This window comes from Tiliqua scincoides, chromosome 7, assembly GCF_035046505.1.
Source record: "Tiliqua scincoides isolate rTilSci1 chromosome 7, rTilSci1.hap2, whole genome shotgun sequence".
NCBI lineage: Eukaryota > Metazoa > Chordata > Lepidosauria > Squamata > Scincidae > Tiliqua > Tiliqua scincoides.
This window is the reverse complement of record NC_089827.1, coordinates 52,685,734-52,704,337: the sequence shown is the minus strand read 5'-3', so window position 1 is coordinate 52,704,337 and position 18,604 is coordinate 52,685,734. Positions and strand designations below refer to the sequence as shown.

The following is an 18,604-nucleotide window of genomic DNA, read 5'->3' as shown; positions in this document are numbered from 1 at the left end:
CCAGCTGCATTCTGCACCAACTGCAACTTCCAAATTGTTTTCAAAGGCAGCCCTGTGTAAAATTTAATACAGTAGTCCAATCATGCTGTCACCAAGGCAAGTATCGCCATGGCCATAGCCAACTGACTCAGGCACGCAGCTGGCATACCAGCCAAACTTGGGTGAAAGTAACCCTGGCCACAGACCAAATAGGAGTAGATCCAGGAGGAGACTCACACTGCACACCTGTTCCTTTAGAGCAGTGAAACTTCTAGCATCAGGACACACTTTTTAGAATGAGAATCTGTCAGGACCCACCAGAAGAGATGTCATGACTGGAAGTGACATCATCAAGCAAGACAATGTTTAAGGATCCTAGGCTGCAATCGTAGCCACACTTACCCAGGAGTAAGCCCCATTGACTATCATTGTTAAAAGCTTATACACAGTAGCCTGTTAAAAGTACAGATCTGTAACATTTCCCCAAATGCAGTCACATTCCATGGTAACATCAAGTCTAATATATTAGAGCAGGAGGTCTGGTCTAGAGGGTAGAGCCTCTTCTTGCCTGAAGATAACATCCGAAGGTCGCCAGCTCGAGGCCACCAGCACCGTGAATGGCGAGACCTTGAAGCAGCTGACAAGCCTAGCCGAGTTATTCCACCTGCTCTTTGGCAGCCCTTCAAGTGAGATATGAAGGAGCTGCTGTCAGCCTGCATGGGAGGAAACTGGAGGCCAGAATGTGATACCAGATCATAAAAGATCCATCTGAAATGTTGTGGTTCTTGAAAGTTAGAACCTTCGTCAATTGTAAAAATCCCTACAGGGATTTAGTACAGCCTGCCCATGTAAACCACCTTGAATTAAAGTCTGAGGAGAAATCTGACAACCAAGAAAGGCGGTATATAAATACCTGTATTATTATTATTATTATTATTATTATTATTATTATTATTATTATTATTATTATTATTATTATTATTATATTAAAAATAAAATATTGAAATGTATGGGGACCCACCTGAAATTGGCTCGCAACCCACCTAGTGGGTCCCGACCCACAGTTTGAGAAACACTGTTTCAGAGGATTGCAATCCCATTCAGAACAAGTAAACAATCTAAGCCTGCATCATGGTTTTCCAAACCAGGAGGACCTCTGTCTTCTCAGGATTTAGTTTCAGCCTATTAACCTTCATCCAGTTCTCCACTGCCTCCACTCCATGATTCCAACAGCTTCCTCAGGATTTGACGGGCAGGAGAGACAGAACTGAGTGTCATCAGGATTCTGATGACATCCAACTCCAAATCCCCTGATGATCCCTCCCAGTAGCTTCATGTAGAGGTTAAAAAGCAAATGAAAGCATTGTGTCGGTAATAATTCACTGTTCCTGAGCTGAAACCCAGACAGTTTGTTAAACCATTTCCTCCTATCCCAAGAGCTATTTTAACTTAGCATACTTCACACCCTTCCATCAAATGCAAAATGTCAGGAAATCTAGAGAGAGGGGTGCGAAATGCTTGAGCTTTTTGACTATACAAATGTGTGTCCTTTTGCAAGAACTCTGATAAAAAAAATCCTTTTATTTGTCTGGACTTTTCTTCGGTGGTGTCACTAAGATGCGCGTCACCCAGAGTGGGAGGCCACCATGTCACCCCCTTGATGGATCTCCTCCCATGCAGTGGGCAGGGCAATATCCTGGGCGGTGGGCGCGGTGGTGCACTATCAATAGTAGAGGTATTTCAACACAGTTTTATTGAATTCCGCATGAAATTATGCATCAAATGATATATAGCATAATGGTTTTATTAAAAAATACCAAGATTTTAACAATTTTGGCCAGTAGTTGTGTCACACACACACCCCAGGCGCATCACCCAGTGCAGCCCACACCCCCTCTAGTGACGCCACTGCCTTTCTTCATATGAGAGTTATGCAACAACAGCAAATCGATGCAAAGTTTCTTTCTTGGAGACTTCTGAGATGTGTGAGGGTCTCAGGGTAAAATGCATTATAATGGTTAATAGATTCCAGCCTAAGGGTACAAGCCTAACCAGGTCTACTCAGAAGTAAGTCCTATTTTATTCAATGGGGTTTACTCTCAAGAAAGTGTGGTTAGGATTGCAGCGTACATGACTCAATCATTCCCATTCTCAGACACCCCCCCCCCCCGTCTTTGTTTTAACAATGGTGATTTTCTTGGCCTCTGGGGTGGTCACACAGGAGACCTTCCTTTTACTTTGTGATGTAGAGTTTGGACCTGCTTTCTGGAAGGATTCAGTTGGGTCTATTTTCTGTGGCAAAGCTTTCAGAAGTACTCTAATGGAAAGCTGTCCTGCTGATCCAGGTTAGGAAAGCCCAGCATGCCCCTCTGTAAATGTAATTGTGTTCAGTGCAGTGGCAAAGTGGGAACTGGATGTTCAGCAGTTAGCACATTTTCTTTGAGCGCCCTCCTTATTAGCTCTCTTCCCTGCCCGCTACGCATTTTGAATGGCAGGAACTGCATCTGCTTCGCACTTCTTCAGGGGACTCATTAATTCCAGTGACACCCTTCTGGAATTCTATCACTAGAAAGGTGGATAGATCAAGTCATATGTGGCTGAGGCAATGTGGAACACCACTTCCCTGAGCCTGCCCCCACATTGCCTCAGTAGTGTATGAATGCTCCCATCAGATCTGTGGTGAAAAGTCCCTGATTTCCCCCTATTTTTCCACCTACTTGAACCTTCCTATCACTTCCAAGACTCATATGATGCCTCAGCAACTTGAAGAGACTGCTGAATAATGTGGATGCAATCACTTTTACCAGCCACCCTCCACCCCCCATAGACCAGTAGACCAAATACTTGATTTAAGCCAGTTCACTGGACTATGAACACTCCAGGAGCAAGAAATTCAAGGGCCCCAGCTGACCCCAAGTAATCAATCCAATTAATAAATCTTGGTTTATATTCATAGGTTATAAAAAAGCAGGACGGTGCACATTTGTCCTGGTCTCTAATCCAGTGCATTGGATGCCTGCCTGCACAACTGGCTAGGCCCAGTGTAAGGACTAAGATCCTGGATTAGTGTGAGTACTTAGAGTAGGGAAAGTACAGCCAGTTCTAGTTATCCACTAGGGCTGGATTCCTGGAAACCCTAATGGATAGCGAATTTGCAGATAATGAACCATTGATCCTATGAGATCAGTGAGGTTAGGTACCAGGGATATCCTGGGTAGAGGGTCTGAAGAATCCAGTAGAGAACCTCAGGAAGCCAGCAGAGTGCAGTAGGAAGAGCCAAAATATCTCTGAATGCTGCAGAGACCTTCCAGAGGTTGCAATGGTCTTCAGATGGATCTCTCTGTTCCATCTGATGGATCTCTCTCTCTGCAATGGATCTCTGGATGAATGGATCTCTGATGGATCTCTCTCTCTCTCTCTCTGCAATGGATCTCCCTGTTCCATCATGCTGTTTAACATCTACATGTTAATGCTAGAGGAGTTTCCAAGGATTTGGAGTGAGGTATTATCAATTTGCATATAACATCTACCTCTACTTACTTTCCATCAGGTTCTAGGGAGGCTGTTGAGGTTAGTCATGGATTAGCTTATTGCCATTTTTTATTTCTTATATAGACCCCTCCATGTGTATTGTTAGATAGATCCCTGTTCAACTGGATTCTAAAATCAACGCAAGAGAGGGATCAGAGGAAGGAAGTAGCAGCACATATAAATTGGAGAACACACAATTATTTCATGTACAGTTACTTGGTTTTAGCTACATTGCAAATAAGGCTAATATGTTTCCTGTCAGTCCTTTCTTTTCTGTACTGGTAAACTAGTATTTGAGTAGAAAACCCCAAGACCATTCTCTTTGGCTAATCATTCCACAGGCTGTGCCTCCACCTGTCAGTTATTTCCAGGTTGAAACATCTTCACAAGTTAACAGGTTGCTTAGACACCCATTGCAAAGAATCTTGTGGCATTACATATGATTATCTCATTAGATACTCATTAGATACTCAATTCAAACTCACCAGTCTCTAGTTTTAAAAGTGACCTGTGCAATTGACAAGGAAGTACTCTTGTCAATTTCATAGCCCACTTTTAAATCAGTTTCCTATGCAAGTCATGTGTCTTGCATATTATCATGTAGGGTTGTCTGCTTTATCGTCAAAATAAATGACAATTAAATGAGAAAAGTTTTTGTTGCTTTTCTTTTCTTTTTTGCTTTTGCTTTTATTGCCTACATTTGGTAGCTTTTATGGTGACTTGCAATTCAATAAAGAAGGCAGCAAATCATTTGCCTTCCACTGATGATTGATTTGCTTTTTCCCCAGGAAAGCTTCTTTATGGCTTTCATTTCCTAGAATAATGGAGGAACTTCAGTCTTTTAAGCCAAATTCATTTGTGGTTAAACATCAGTGGTTTAGCAATTACTCTTAATTTCCTGTGCCACATCCTAGGTAGACTACTTCTAATACAGCATAGATGAGAGAAATTTTCATTGGCAAAACTCACTTACCCAGGAAGAGTTCCAAGGTCTAGGGCCTTGACGGCCCAATCCTACTCCCCACCACACTACAGCTTGCAACCACATCAAAAAAAGCATGCATTGCATGCTATGTGGGGGGGGGGGGGTTGGACAGCCAGCATGAGATAAGTAAAAGTATTTTTTTTACTTACCCCCTGATAGATTGCTTATTCACCTAAAGGTCTCTTGGCACCTTTGCCAGCCATTTTGCTTGAATAAGTCCGGAAAAGAGCCAGGGGCATTCCAAGGAGAAATTTGGGGGATATGATCCTAGCGCAACTTGGATCCTTGCGCAAGTTGGATTCTTGCCACTGAGATCCATCCCTTTCTCCCCTGAAACACCACCCCCCTGCCCTCCCCACTTATGATATGCCCCCACCACCAACTTTCTAAGGTTGATACATCCCGCGGCTTACTTTGCTGCAGTGGCTCAGACTGGCCTGGCAGTGGTGCACTCTGCATGCTGTCAATGGGCATTTTGCAATACAAAGACACTGCTCCCACTGTTGCAAACAAGCCATGAATTTTTTGCTCCTTCTTTGGGGGCTTCAAGCATTGGCCTAACTAGAAACAGGATGTTTGGGGGTGTGAAGTGGCACTTCAATAAAATGGTCCTTCCGAGATACTTAGTTGATGGATCATTCATCATGTTCAGGGTCTAACTGATTGCACTATTTGGGGAGGCCAGTTGCTCCAGTTGACCACTGACTTTGGGAAGCTTTTATCTTCTTCTGTAGTGGATTAAAATACTACCCCGTGGTTAAATATTCAGACTGCCAGCTCTCTTAAGCATCTCAGGCCTTTTTTTCATTGGATCTGTGATCAAAGTAGTCGCATTCCAGTCCTCTAGAACTGAAAGGCAAAAAAAAGGCACAGACTACAACAAGCTGGCTATGTGTTTTCACTTCAGAGTATTTCTTTGGAACACACTCCCTCCTGCTCACAACTTTTCCTTGTTCTTGCTCACAAAAAGACCTGCCAGCATGTCACAGAGAGTTTCTCCAAATCATCATTTCTTGTTAGAACTCAGTAGCTTTTGTAGATATTCGTCGTACGGTTTTCCTGGGGTGTCATTACACGTCAGCTGTCCCAGTCCATAATAGCTGAATGATATCACTGCCACGTTGAGCTGTATGGCATTCTTTAGTTCATCTGATGTAGCTCTGACTGTAAAGCATTCGGAACTGGACACTGCCAGAGGCAGAATATTAGACTTGATGGACGAATGCTGTGATGTGGTATGGCAAATACTATCTTCCCTTAAGTAAACAGTTCTGAAGTTCAAAGTATTTTGGCAGACTAGGATGAAAAACATTATTTTTAAAGCTCTTAGACGTCTTTAAACCTGTAATAAAATGCATTTTTTTCCTCACCAAGTAAGTCACCCTATTTAACTGGCTGTTGCGAGGGAGCAAATTAATATCTGAAGTATCTGTTGTAGTGTAAAGCTTTCCCGAGATGTCATTTCTCCCCATAATTTTCTGTTACTGCTCTGGAAAGTAAAAGCAATGAATGTTCATTTGTATCATTCCCACCCATGATAATTTACATTATTATTAGTTATTGCATATATGCTCACACCTCTGCCCTCCATGTGGAAAAAAGGTGGGTGGGCTAAATGGCATTTAAAAATAAACCGTTATTTATTTGTTAAGTGCTTCTCTCAGCTGCTTAAAATGTTTTGTTCTCCTTACTCTACTTCCTTTGGGCTATTTCCCTGCTCATTTTATCAAAGGCTCACCTACTTAATAGGTTAATTTAGGGCAACAATCCACTTTACACTCTTAATGGAGTGAAAGCAATGAGTCTGAGCAGTGTTTCTCAAACTGTGGGTCGGGACCCTCTAGGTGAGTCATGAGTCAATTTAAGGTGGGTCCCCATTCACTTCAATATTTTAATTTTAACATATTAGACTTGATGCAACCATGGTATGTGACTGCATTTGGGGAAATGTTACAGACCTGTACTTTGAACAGACTACTAGGTATATGCTTTTAACAATGATAGTAAATGGGACTTACTCCTGGGTAAGCGTGGGTAGGATTGCAGCCTAGGATTGTTAAAAACTTTCCTGCTTGATGATGTCACTTCCAGCCATGACATCACTTCTGGTGGGACCCGACAGATTCTCATTCTAAAAAGTGGGTCCCAGTGATAAATGTGTGAAAATCACTGAGTTAGAGAATACTGTAATAGACAACACAAGCACATGCCTAAGGTCTACACACTGTGAAAAACAAGGCACAAAGAGTAGTGCTACTCTGAAGTCCTTTTGAGATTCTACCTAAGCAATAAATGTCCACAGCTTTGCCGCCAAACAGACACACCAAATACTTTTGACCAGTGGTTCTCAAACTTTTTGGCACTGGGATGTGCTTTTTAGAATGACAATCTTTTGGGATCCACTGGAAGTGATGTCAATAACCTGAAAGTGATATCATGACCAGATGTGACATCATCAATTTAGGCTTTGAACCTAAGCTCCATCAGCCAAAGGTTCCATTACACTGTGCTCTCACGCTGTTTTTTGCATAGCTCGGAATTCAAACATTCCAACTTGGAAGTCAAAGCAGAACACAGACTTGGATCATTCTCCAGCCACACAGCCCTCCCCCTTTCCAGCACTCCATCTTCCCACCTATTAAGGGCAAAGCCTATTCAGGGCCCTCCCACCAGGAGGCCGCCCTGCCCAGCAGCTCTGTACCCTGAATTTTCAGTTCTGTATATTCACTGGTGGCTGAGGCAAGTGCTATGCGACCCACCTGAAATTGGCACATGACTCACCTAGTGGATCCTGATCTCAGTTTAAGAAATGCTGCTTTTGACCTTACTATTTTGACCTTACTATTAGCGTTTTTGGAAAGCAGTAAAGATGACACAGATTCTGCTGCATTTTGTTTATTTTTTTTTAATGGAGCTCAAGGAAGTGGCGTTAAAATGTGACATGTTAATGAGAGCAGGAAATTAGATATTACTTCAGTGTCTGAACCACTGACGTTTTAACTGTATCAGAAATAACACAGGTTATTTTGTCACCCTGAACCATCCACATGATGTACGATCATGCATCTGTGGGCCATGGGAGTAATAATGAAAGACTGAGGAAAGAGAACAAGAAAGGGGACTTTGACTTCATCATAGTTAGGAGCAAACATGATTCAGGAGGAAAGAATGCTTTCAAAGGCAGGATTTAGCCAGTTTAACTTCCAGTTTCCAAGCCTGGTCCTTATCTGTGCTTGCTACAGTCTGAAACATACTTACTAGGGAGTAAGTGCCACCAAACACAGCTGGACTTGCTTCTGAGTAAACATGCATAAAAGTGCACTGCACATACATGTCTATGCAGCCCTGATTTCATGCATGTTTCCACAGCACAATATCATGTACAAAAATGGGCCTTACTCCCATGGAAGTGGGTAGAGAACAGCAGGCTGCAATCCTGCATAGACTACTACTATGGTAAGGGCCTCCAAGAGGAATTTTATCAGGGGGTACAAAGTTTATTTTCAGCCCTTTCCCTAAGGGGGAGGGGAGGTGATGAAACAGGGCAGGGGAGGGTAGTGACAAGAGTAGGTAGAACAGGGATGGGAGGGACAAAAAAGGGCAGGAGGAGGGTGGCAACAGCCAGAAAAGTCTTTGGAGCACAGGTCTATTGGGTTTCCCAACGTGGAGCCTAGGTCTACCTTCCCGTGCAGCATTGGCAGTTAGATACAGTAATATGGAGAACCAAATGCACTCCTAAGTCTCTCTAAAATCTTTTAAATATAGAAAATCATTGCAGAAAATTAGCAGCATCATATTTAGGTTCGCGCTAGAAAGGAAAGTGTCCTGTTTACACCAAAAAATACTTCTGCAGCAGTTGTAGCCTCACTGGGTGTGTGTGTGGGGGGGGTGGGCCGCACCGGGTGACGTGCACAGGGAGGTGGTAGTGCCACTAAGGCCAAAATTTTTTAAATCTTGGTACTTTTGAATAATACCATCATGTGATATATCATTCAATGTGTAATTTCAGGCAGAGTGCAGTGGAACAAACCATGTTAAAATATCTCTACTCTTTTGAAAGATATAGTAAAAAAATAAGTGGGGAGGTGCAATGGTGCATCACCACGCCCACTGTCCAGGGCATTGCCCTGCCCACTGCATGGAAGGAGGTCCAGCACCTGATGATGCAAACCCTAGTGGTGCCAGTGAGCCCCTTAGCTGTGTCCCTGAGCTCCACCTAGACACTCCTTCATGGCAAGCAGATCTACATGCCAAAGAGCTACCATAGCAGACCAGTTTCCTCCCAGATTTGACACTGTGTCAAGGAGAGTCATGTATGCATCTCTTGGCCCAGGACATATGGCTTTTGGTAGCAACAGCAGTCGTCCAGCCATCATCCCATGCAGAAAGTGAGTCCAGGTGAGACAGGAATATATAAGACTTGGAGGCCAGTTCAATGGTGCAGGATGATCCAAAATCCCCATGAGCTCTTTGAGCCTGGGAACTTTTGTTTAGGCTGCAATCCTATCCACACTTACCTGGGAGTTAAGCCCCATTGGACTCAATGGGGCTTAACTCCTGAGTAGACATGCCTAGGATCAGGCTGTTAAGCCATTTCTGCCTCACGTTGCGTATATGCAACAGGGATAAAATGTGTACACACCTGCGGGCTGCTGGGCAGAAATGGGCTCTTCGGGTCAGATCACCTGAAGACATCACCAACAGTGTGCAAAAAAGGCTCTTCTTCTCTCTCCTTGCTAAAGATGCTGCCTTGGAGGGCATGTGACTCCAGTTCGGGGCTTTCTCCCGAGTAGACCTTCAAAGGCCGATCAAGGGCTTGAGCCGTCCCGATCGGGGGTGAAGATGATAGTGATGATGATGATTTACACACTCGAGTTTGTGTCCGCCACCCACGGTCACGCCAAGGCGGCTGAGGACAGCGAGCGCGTGTGAGTCCGACTACCTTTAGTAGTAGTAGTAAACTACTAGTAGTAAACTAGTGTGAGTCCGACTACCTTTACTGCAGCGAGTTCGAAGCAGGAGGCAGGCAGGTGAGAAGCCGGAGAGCGTCTCCGAGAGTGGCTGCTGCTCACGTTCCCCCCCCCCCCCCCAGCAGCTGCTACGTCCGGGCTCGATAGAGGGAGCCCTCGGAGCCCAGTCCTAGGCAGGTCTACTCAGAAGGAAGCCCCATTATAGTCAATAGGGCTTACTCCCAAGAAAGTGTGGATAGGATCGGAGCCTCAGAGCCCAACCCTATGCATGTTTACTCAGAAGTAAGCTCCATTATAACCAATTGGGCTTACTCCCAGGAAAGTGTGGCTAGGATTGCACCCTTAGAGCCCAAGCCTATGCATGTCTACTCAGAAGTCCCATTATAGTTCATGAGGCTTATACTCCCAGGAAAGCGTGGCTAGGATCGGAGCCTCAGAACCCAATCCTACGCATGTCTACTCAGAAGTAAGTCCAATTCTAGTCAATGGGGCTTACTCCCAGGAAATTGTGCACCCTCAGGCTCTTTGAGCTCCGCGGTGGCGACGGTGCAGGTGGCCCCCACTCCCCATCCCCTTCCAGGCTTGTAGCCCGAGAAGTCTTCCCAAGTGCACGGAGTGGCTGCTCCCCAGGGGACCACAGCGGGGTGGGTGGGTGGCGGGGGAGGGGGGCCTCTGCAGAGGGGGGGCTGCTCCTGGTTGGGGCCTGTCACTGTGTGTGTGTGTGGACTGGCCCCGCCTCGGCTGCTGGCAGCCCCCCCTCTCGCTCTCTCTCTCCCCTCCGTGCGCGCAGGCAGGCAGGCAGACATGACGGGGAGCCTGGGTGGCTGCAGCTGCCGCGGGGCGCCCGGGAGGCTGGCAGGCGGTGGCACCGCTGGCCGCGGAGGGAGCAGCAGCAGCAGTAGCAGCTGAGGGGGGCAGCACCGCCCCTGCTCCTCCCCCTCGCCTCGGAGAGCGGGCAGAGGAGGAGGAGGCAGGAGTCTCGGGCTTGGGGCCGCCCTCTGCCTTCCCTGCGCACGGGGAGGGGGCGCGCGGGAGCCGGGGCTGCTGGAGCGGCGGCACCGGGAGCGAGTCGGCGGCGGCGGCGGGCGCTGCTGAGAAGGAGGAGCGGTGGAGGCGGCTGCCCGGCCGGGAGAGAGAGCGCGCGACTGGGAGAAGCCGAGCCAGCCCGAGCGCGGCACCAGCTGCCCGCCAGCCCAGGCGCCTTCTCCGCCGCTCCTTCCCTTGCGCCCTTGCTGGGGGGCTCCCGGAGACGGGCCTCGCCCCTTCTCCCCTGCAGGCCCCGGAGAGGCCGCGGCGGCGGCGGCGCCAGATCGGGACGCGCCCCTGCCCTGGCCACGCCGGCTCCCCCTGGCCGCCGGAGGGGCCTGTGCGCAACGCGGGGGACTGCCGCCGCCTCGGTGGGTCCCCCTCCCGGGGCGGCATGGAGGAGGACGGAGCGGGCAGGCCCTGAAGAGGCAGCCGGGGAGGAGGGCGAGGAGAAGGAGGGGGGCTCCCCGGCTCTGCCGGTCCTCCTCCCTTCCCTCCGCCGACCGGAGCTGCCCAAGTCTGGCCCCGCCTGCCGGCTCCCCCGAAAGCTGTGCTGGGTCCGAGTCTTCGCCGCCCTCCACGCCCCCCCGTCCGAGGAGGGGGGCTGCACCTGCCCGTGGAGCCGGAGGGACCACAGCGGTGGGGATCCCCCTTCCGCCCGGCCAAGGCTGGCTCCTTACTGTCCTCGGAGGCGGCAGCAGCAGCCACAGAGAAGGTAAGATGCTGCTTCGGGGCTTGGGCGGTGATGTTCTGTGGCTGGGAAGAAAGGGGGAGCTTCTTGGTGTGCCCCCCCTTCCTGGAGCCCCCCCCCCCAGGAAGTCATACTACTAGTTGTTCAGTGGAGTTTTAGGGCCAAGTAGTCGTGCATAGGATTTCAGCCGTACTCCTCATGCCCCATTGCCCAACAGAGCCCTGAGGAATGAAACAAAAAGGGAGGGGAGAATGAGAACCACCTTTTCGGGGCTTCACTAGCCACACTTACCTGGGAGTAAACCCCATTGACTATAATAGATCTTAGGATTGCAGCCTTACTCATCATGCCCTATTTTTATTACCCAACAGAGCCCTGAGGAGTGAAACAAAGGGGGGGGGAGAATGAGGACCCCTGTTCAGGGGCTTCACTATCCACACTGTCCTGGGATTAAGCCCTACTGACTATAATGGGGCTTAGGAAAGCAGCCTCATACCCCATTTTTTATATTTCTCAACCGAGCCCAGAGGAGTGAAACAAAAAGGGGGGGGGGAATGAGATCCACCCCTGAAGGATCCACCCTGAAGATCCACCCCTGAGGCTTGCTCCCATACTTTCCTGGGAGCAAGCCTCATTGACTATAATGGGACCTGCTTCTGAGTAAGCATGCCTAGGATTGGGCTTTAACTCTATTGGTGCAGTGCCCACACATGGTTTACTTGGAAGTAAGTCCTGCAGAGTTTGGTGGAAGAGTGCATAAGATTGCAGCAGCCTGAAACTGTCAAAAGGGGTACTCTGCTAGTAATTTCCCTTTGTTGCCTGAGATGGGGGGGGGGGTAGGAAGGCTGATTTTGATTTTGAATATAAGGCTGCAATCCTATGCACACTTTTGTGGGAGGAAGCCCTGTGGAATTGAATAGGACTTCTGAGAAGACATGAATAGGATTGGGCTGTCAGTCTCTTATGAAAGATCAGAATCTTCCACATATAACTTTTATTTGCTTTGCTCGCTGGAAAAAAAAATGACCCTCTTTTTGCCTGACCAAGACTCATAGAAGTCAGGAAGAGGGTACCTGTGTTTGGCAGAGGGACTTCTTCTGCCCTCTGTTGTACAAAGCATTTGCTTAAAGTCACTGGAGGTACCATAACTGAAGGAGCAGGTTGGTTTGTTTTTTTCAGTAGCATTTGCTGTTTGGGAAGAGTTTCATTTGGGTGTTGAGACTACAGAGCAGACCAACCTTTCAGGGAGACTTTTTAAGAACTTTCCCCCCTCTCTGAATTCACATACAGTACTTTACACAGGACTCTCTTGGTTGCTGCAGGGAGAGAATCCTCTCAGCAGGAGGTAAGGTTATGTACAGCCTATGAGGACTAAAGGGCTGGGCTGGGGAAAAGAAGATGTTTGCAGTTTATGGGTCAACTGTTGTCTTAGTCCCCATACATATGATGTGCAGAAAAAGCTCCTCTTGATAAGGTAGACACCTAGCTGGAGAGGAGGCAAGATTTTGTCTAGGGAGGGGGAAGGACAAGACTGAGGAAGGCTGTGTACAGTGTGATCTTCATGCTTACTCAAAAGTAAGCCCCACTTGTACTGTGGAACATGCTTTTCTGTTGGTGCTTTAAGATTGCAACCGTAGAACATGGTGTGTGTGTCTTGGGCCGAAAATACTGTGATGAAATGCCTGCTGAAGACTTCTGTGTAATTTGGAAACGTGTTTATTCGTAAGAATAAAAAAATCTCTATCAGTTTTGTTTGTTTAAATTGATAATATAGCTAGATGTCTTTTTCCTGTATTAATGAATAACTGTTCTGTATCAGAGAGAGAGAGAGAGAGAGAGAGAGAGAGAGAGAGAGAGAGAATTTTTAATCATATTAGAAAGGTCAGTTCAGCTTTTGAAGAAGCAAGCTTTCTGGCTGGTTTGACTTAAGCGATTAGGTTCAATAAAGAGTTGTCACATTATTGGCCATGTCCACTTCTTCTCCAGGATGAATTGAGTGTAAACATTTTCAGTCTTCTCTGAATTTATTAAACAGCCAGTCCCCTCTTAATAGACAATCTGGTGAAATGGGACCCTTTCAGGGAACAGATTGCCTTCAGCTCATTAAATACAGCACTAGATGCTTGGTTAATTGGGGTGGATTCTTTCCTTGCACTACCTAGTAGGTGTCTTCCTTGGACAGATCTCTGCTGTTATCAATATCCATGAATTGTGTCATTTAGTTCATTAAGCCGATCTCTGTGGGGAACAGATAAACAACTTGCTGCCTGTGTGGAGGTAAAGCAAAGTTTGGCAGTGCTTGATAGAAGTACTGCTGGAGAGAATCCTAGTTCATATTATGCCTTCCAAAGTCCATCTGATGTGCTTGTCTTCCAAGCATGGCAGAAAACTGTGGGGAAATATCTTCATTTTTCTTTTTTTTGGCCTTGTCAGTCTTTTTTTTTTTTTTTTTTAATCTATCAGGCAGGGGTTTTATTGCCAGATATCAAGTAAAACCTTTTTTCATGACTGACTGATGCTAGAGGTGTATGTGGAAGCAGATTAATCAAACTGCAGCAGAATGTGGAGTCACTGGCACAGAATTTCTGTACTGTATTGTACAGAATTGTATGTACATACAGGATTGTATGTAGTGGTTGGATTGCAAGTAATGTAGGTTTAAATCTAAATTCTAGCACTGAGCCTCTTGCAGGTCACTAAATAGAATGTCACCCTGGCCTTAACATGCTTTAACTAGCCTCTTACACTCGCAGTCTGCATTGCTTGCTGTATACTTTGTCATGTGTAGAATTTGCCCAGTGTGGAATCTGAGTAAGCTTGGTAGAAGAGCGTGTCCTGCAAGCTATAAGATAGCGTTGATTGAGACGTTTTGTAAAGAATATTGCATGACGAAAATTGTCATATAAAACTGATGTGTACTATATAAACTTTCTTATGGACTAAACACCGGCCTTTGAATAAGCAGTCAAGGAAACATGTCTCACAGTCTGAGTCTAAGCAAGGTCACTTGGAAATAAGTTCAGTTGAAATAAATGGGGCTTACTTCCAAGGAAATGTTTAGGTTGTAGATGTTAAACATACTACATTAACCAATAGATGCTTTGGTTGGGGTGTTCCAGCCTGTATTGCAGGATGAAGTTTCAAATCATGATGTTAGGAGAAAGTTGCAGGTGAAGGTGCCGGTGCAGATGTTTTAGATTGGGGAGCTATTGTGCAGTTCCATCCTGCCCCCCCCCCCCACTACTACTTAAAAGTGGAGTGGGGAAGAATCTGACAGCAGCACAAATTCTCAACATAATGCACTGGTCATTACTGTCTGTCTAATGAAATCTGTGCGTCACAGATTTATTTATCTTTTCCAGAAGTGAGGATTGTATGTAGTGGTTGGATCGCAAATAATGTGGGTTTAAATCTAAATTTTGACACTGAGTCTCTTGCAGGTCACTAAATAGAACTGTCACCCTGGCCTTACACCCAGCCTCTTATACTCACAGTCTGCATTGCTTGCTAGGATGGAAGATTACTTTTTTTTTTCCAGTGAAAATGTATAGCTGTGGCAGGCACTGTATATTGTGTGCATTAGCAAGCTGGTTGTTTTCCCCCTAATACTGGAACCTTAGGGTGGCAACCAATTCAGAGTAAGTCTGTGATCTTGTGTAGCCAGTGTGCACTTTTGGATCTTAGTATCCGATCTGTTAAAAATGACCCCCCCCCCCCCAGTGAAGGGAACTTGCATACCTGTATGGGATAAGACTGAGAAATCACTTTATACTCCAAATATCATATGCATTAGTGCTTCTCAACGTTTGTCTCCCATTGTACCACTTTGCATGGTCCACCTATCGGAAGTACCACCAGAAGTAACCGGCGATGATGTTTGGGAGGCCAGACGCAACACAACAAACATCGGGGCGAACAGTGTGGCTTTTTTGAGCATGTGAAAAGCACATGCTGGAGCTCTGTCTGCCAAGCTCAGCCTCTTACGACTTCTTGTTGCATTGTGTTGCTGGTCTTGTTGCCAGGCAGTGGGGGGCTGTGGGTCCCACAACTACCACTGGACACCACGTCAAGTACCACCGGTGGTACTAGTACCACTGGTTGAGAACCGCTGATATACATTGTTATCACTTTTGTATCTGTGTAGTACAGGAACTTTGGTGGCTTGCACTTCCCTTGCAGCTTTGAAAGGCACCTGTGAGAGCTGTGCTAGAAGTGGCAATATTTTAACTTCATATATTTGTGTTCTCCAGGCTCCTACTTCAGCAATATGCTAGATGGATTTGTATTGTTGCAGCTGGTTGTTTTCCCCCCTAATGTTGGAAACGCAGAAATTGTCATAATAAGTGACTGTAATAAGCTGGAGTTCCTAGACCTTTCTAAGAGGTCCTGATCTTAAGACAAATTGGTGTCTGCAAACAGCGCACGCTCAGCAGAGGGGAAAAAATATCTTAACTAAACCCCAACTGAAGGAAGTAGTAGATCTCGCTACAGATTACCAGGAGTATCAAAGGATTGCTTAGAAAGCATGCAGTTCAGTTTTCCAACGCGCTATAAAGAGAGCTAAAACTGGCTACAGGAGAGGCCTTGTGAACTACAGTAATAGCGTAGAATAAATAGGTAAATCTGGTTTTTAAATGTGGCAGAATTTGGAATTCTGATTGCTTTGGTATTCTGTGATGGACTTTTACATCCCATGGCCAGCCAGGCTTTGGAGGACACTTTAAAAATTGCAATAACTGAGATATCAATGAGCAATTTTGCTGGTAGCTTGGGGAACGGATGGACGGTGTTTAATGCATTGATACAAAAGCTAGATTTGTTTCCTTGCACTTCCGCCTTTCATACACCCTGCTCTGGATCTGTGCTTTGGCTTTACATCTTTGTTGATACAACTCATTAGCAAGAACTCTTCCTGTAATACAGGGGTGTCAAACATAAAACCTGCAAATGCAGCCCCTAGAAGCTCTTTATTTGGCCCCCATGATAATTCAGCTCTCCCAGCAGTGCTCTTTCAGCAGTTCAGCTTCTGCTGAGGCTCTGATGTTAGACAGAAGGAGGAACGTTATGGGGTAGAGGGGTGAGAGAAGACACTGCTGAGGTGCTGGGAGAGCACAATTATCATACAGGCCACCTTTTCAGGAGTGCTGCTTCTGCCGATGTGGGTGCTATCCTAACCCACTTTCTAGCACTGATATAAGGGCAATGCAGCTCCGAGATAAAGGAACAAATATTCCCTTACTTTGAGGAGGCCTCCATGAGTGCCACCCAACTGCAAGATGCCAGTGCTGGAAAGTTGGTTAGGATTTGGGCCTGGGTCACTTTGCGGGCCACATTTCAGATGTTGAACTGCAAACTCATGCTGCTGCAGAAGTAACGCTGCTGAAAGGGCAGCCCGTGTGATAACCAGGCTCTCCCATATCTTGAAAATATGATAAAGATTTGCACATTTTCTCTTCTGTCATCTGTGTGAGAACAAAGTGCTCATTTCTGGCTGTCACCTGCTTAATGATGTCACTTTCCGCCTAATGACATCACTTCCAGCCCTCAGCAGGTGCCATGAAAGCTGTTCGGCCCACTACATGAAACGGGTTTGACACCCATGCTCTGATAGTTATGCTTTGGAAACATGCAAGAAGGAATGTTCATGCAGATGTACTTAGTGGTGGAGGCCGAAAGCTAATAATCATGACTATGGCAACTCTCGTGTTCTCTGTTTTCAGATAACATGTTATATTTGGGGTTGCTTTATACAGAAAGATAATAATCCTTTCAGATGTTGGAGGAGTTTGTGTGAAAGAGATTCAGGAATAGCACTGAGTATTAAAAAGCTGAATACCGTCTGCAAGCTGTTGAACTTTCCTGGAATTCTAGGAGTGTTCTCTAAATAAGCTGCAGCAGGGAATAACTTGGAATTTACAAAAGTACTCTGAAAATGCAACAAAATGTGTGTATGTTTTTTTCTGGGAGAGAATGGTAATTGTAAGAATGTTTCACTTAGGTAAGTTTACACTCTTGACCAGGGGTGTCCAAAGTTTTTGGCAGGAGGGCCACATCGTCTCTCTGACACTGTGTCAGGGGCTGGGGAAAAAAAGAATCAATTTACATTTAAAATTTGAATAAATTTACATAACCTTACATAAATGAATATATTAAAGATGAACTTATATGGATGAATGAAGGTCTTGCAATAGCTCTATAAAAGGCCTTGCACAAAGCAAGGCTGGCCTTTCCTTTGCTGCTGCCACTGCATCACAGACATGAAACAACAAGCACTGGAGGGAGCCCACAGCTCATACAAGAGGTCAAACAGTCACCTTCACGCTGAGAGCAGTTGCGTCGGGCCAGTGTGGGCTCCAACAAATCTCCAGAGGGCTAGAGGCTCATTGGAGACTGGGGGCTTCCTGAGGGCTGCATTGAGAGGCCTCGAGGGCCGCAAGTGGCCCCAGGGCCAGGGTTTGGGCACCTCTGCTCATGACAGATAGATTATGCCAGTGAACGGGACATCTGTCCTATGCTTTTTCTAGCTCGTGAGAGAGAGAGAGAGAGAGAGAGAGAGAGAGAGTGTTTCTCTTGTGGAAATGAAATGTTGTTATACATTCAGGATCAAGGCACAGTGTTATAAAGCCTGCCTAACTTCATCTGCTGGTTACAAGAATATCTCCGTTTGTTTGGGTAGGAGTAATGGTATGAATTCATACTCTACAGAATTCATCCCTTTTTAATGAAGTTATTTCTCTTTTGTAGCCTAGTTCCTGATATAGCCAGACTCTGGAAATATCTATTTTTGCATGGTCATGCAAAGACAGATTGTTAGTGAGAGTGGGGGGAAATTTATTACTGAGCCACCGAGATTTTGCACCTTGAAGTGCATGATGATTAGCATGCTCTTGCTAATGAATGTAAAATATCCCTTTCTCTGAAGAAGAGCTCTACAAAGTTTGAGAACTTGCTGCTGTCTGCCAGCCGACCAGTAACAGTGTATTCTTATGTATGAACAGTGTATTCAATAAGGCCGACCAGTAACAGTGTATTCTTATGTATGACTACTGACCAGTGGTGTACCGAGAGGGGTGCAAGGGGAGCAAGGTGTACTGGGTGCTGTGCTTGGGGGGAGGGAAGCACAGCAATCTTCTCACCCCTCCCCCCGGTATGCCAGGAAGTGTGGTGAGAGTGGCTGCAGGAGCGCAGCCGCTGTCTGCGTGATTCTGCGCCACTCTGAGGGCCACCCCCTCCTTTTCATTAAAGGGAAGGAGGAGGCTGTGCTCAGACCAGCAGGGAACCATGCCAAGAGTGGCTGCGCTCCTTCCTGCAGCCGCTCTCGCCGTGGTTCCAAACTGCGTCTGAAGCAGCCCCTTTTCTTCCCCTTTAAAGAAATGGGAAAGGAGGTGGCCCTTGGAGCAGTGGGAAGCAGTGTGTGCCTCC

The 18,604-nt window shown here is 46.3% G+C and overlaps 1 protein-coding gene across 1 annotated transcript in view; it reads left to right on the top strand.

Annotated features, from left to right (window-relative positions):
- The first annotated feature begins 10,924 nt into the window (after positions 1-10,924).
- The window catches only part of LARGE1 (LARGE xylosyl- and glucuronyltransferase 1), a 389,408-nt gene continuing 381,728 nt past the window's right edge, over positions 10,925-18,604 (top strand). The window contains exon 1 of the mRNA XM_066633915.1: positions 10,925-11,206. The gene's annotated coding sequence lies outside the window, so the exon portion shown is untranslated. The remainder of the gene's footprint in view (positions 11,207-18,604) is intronic.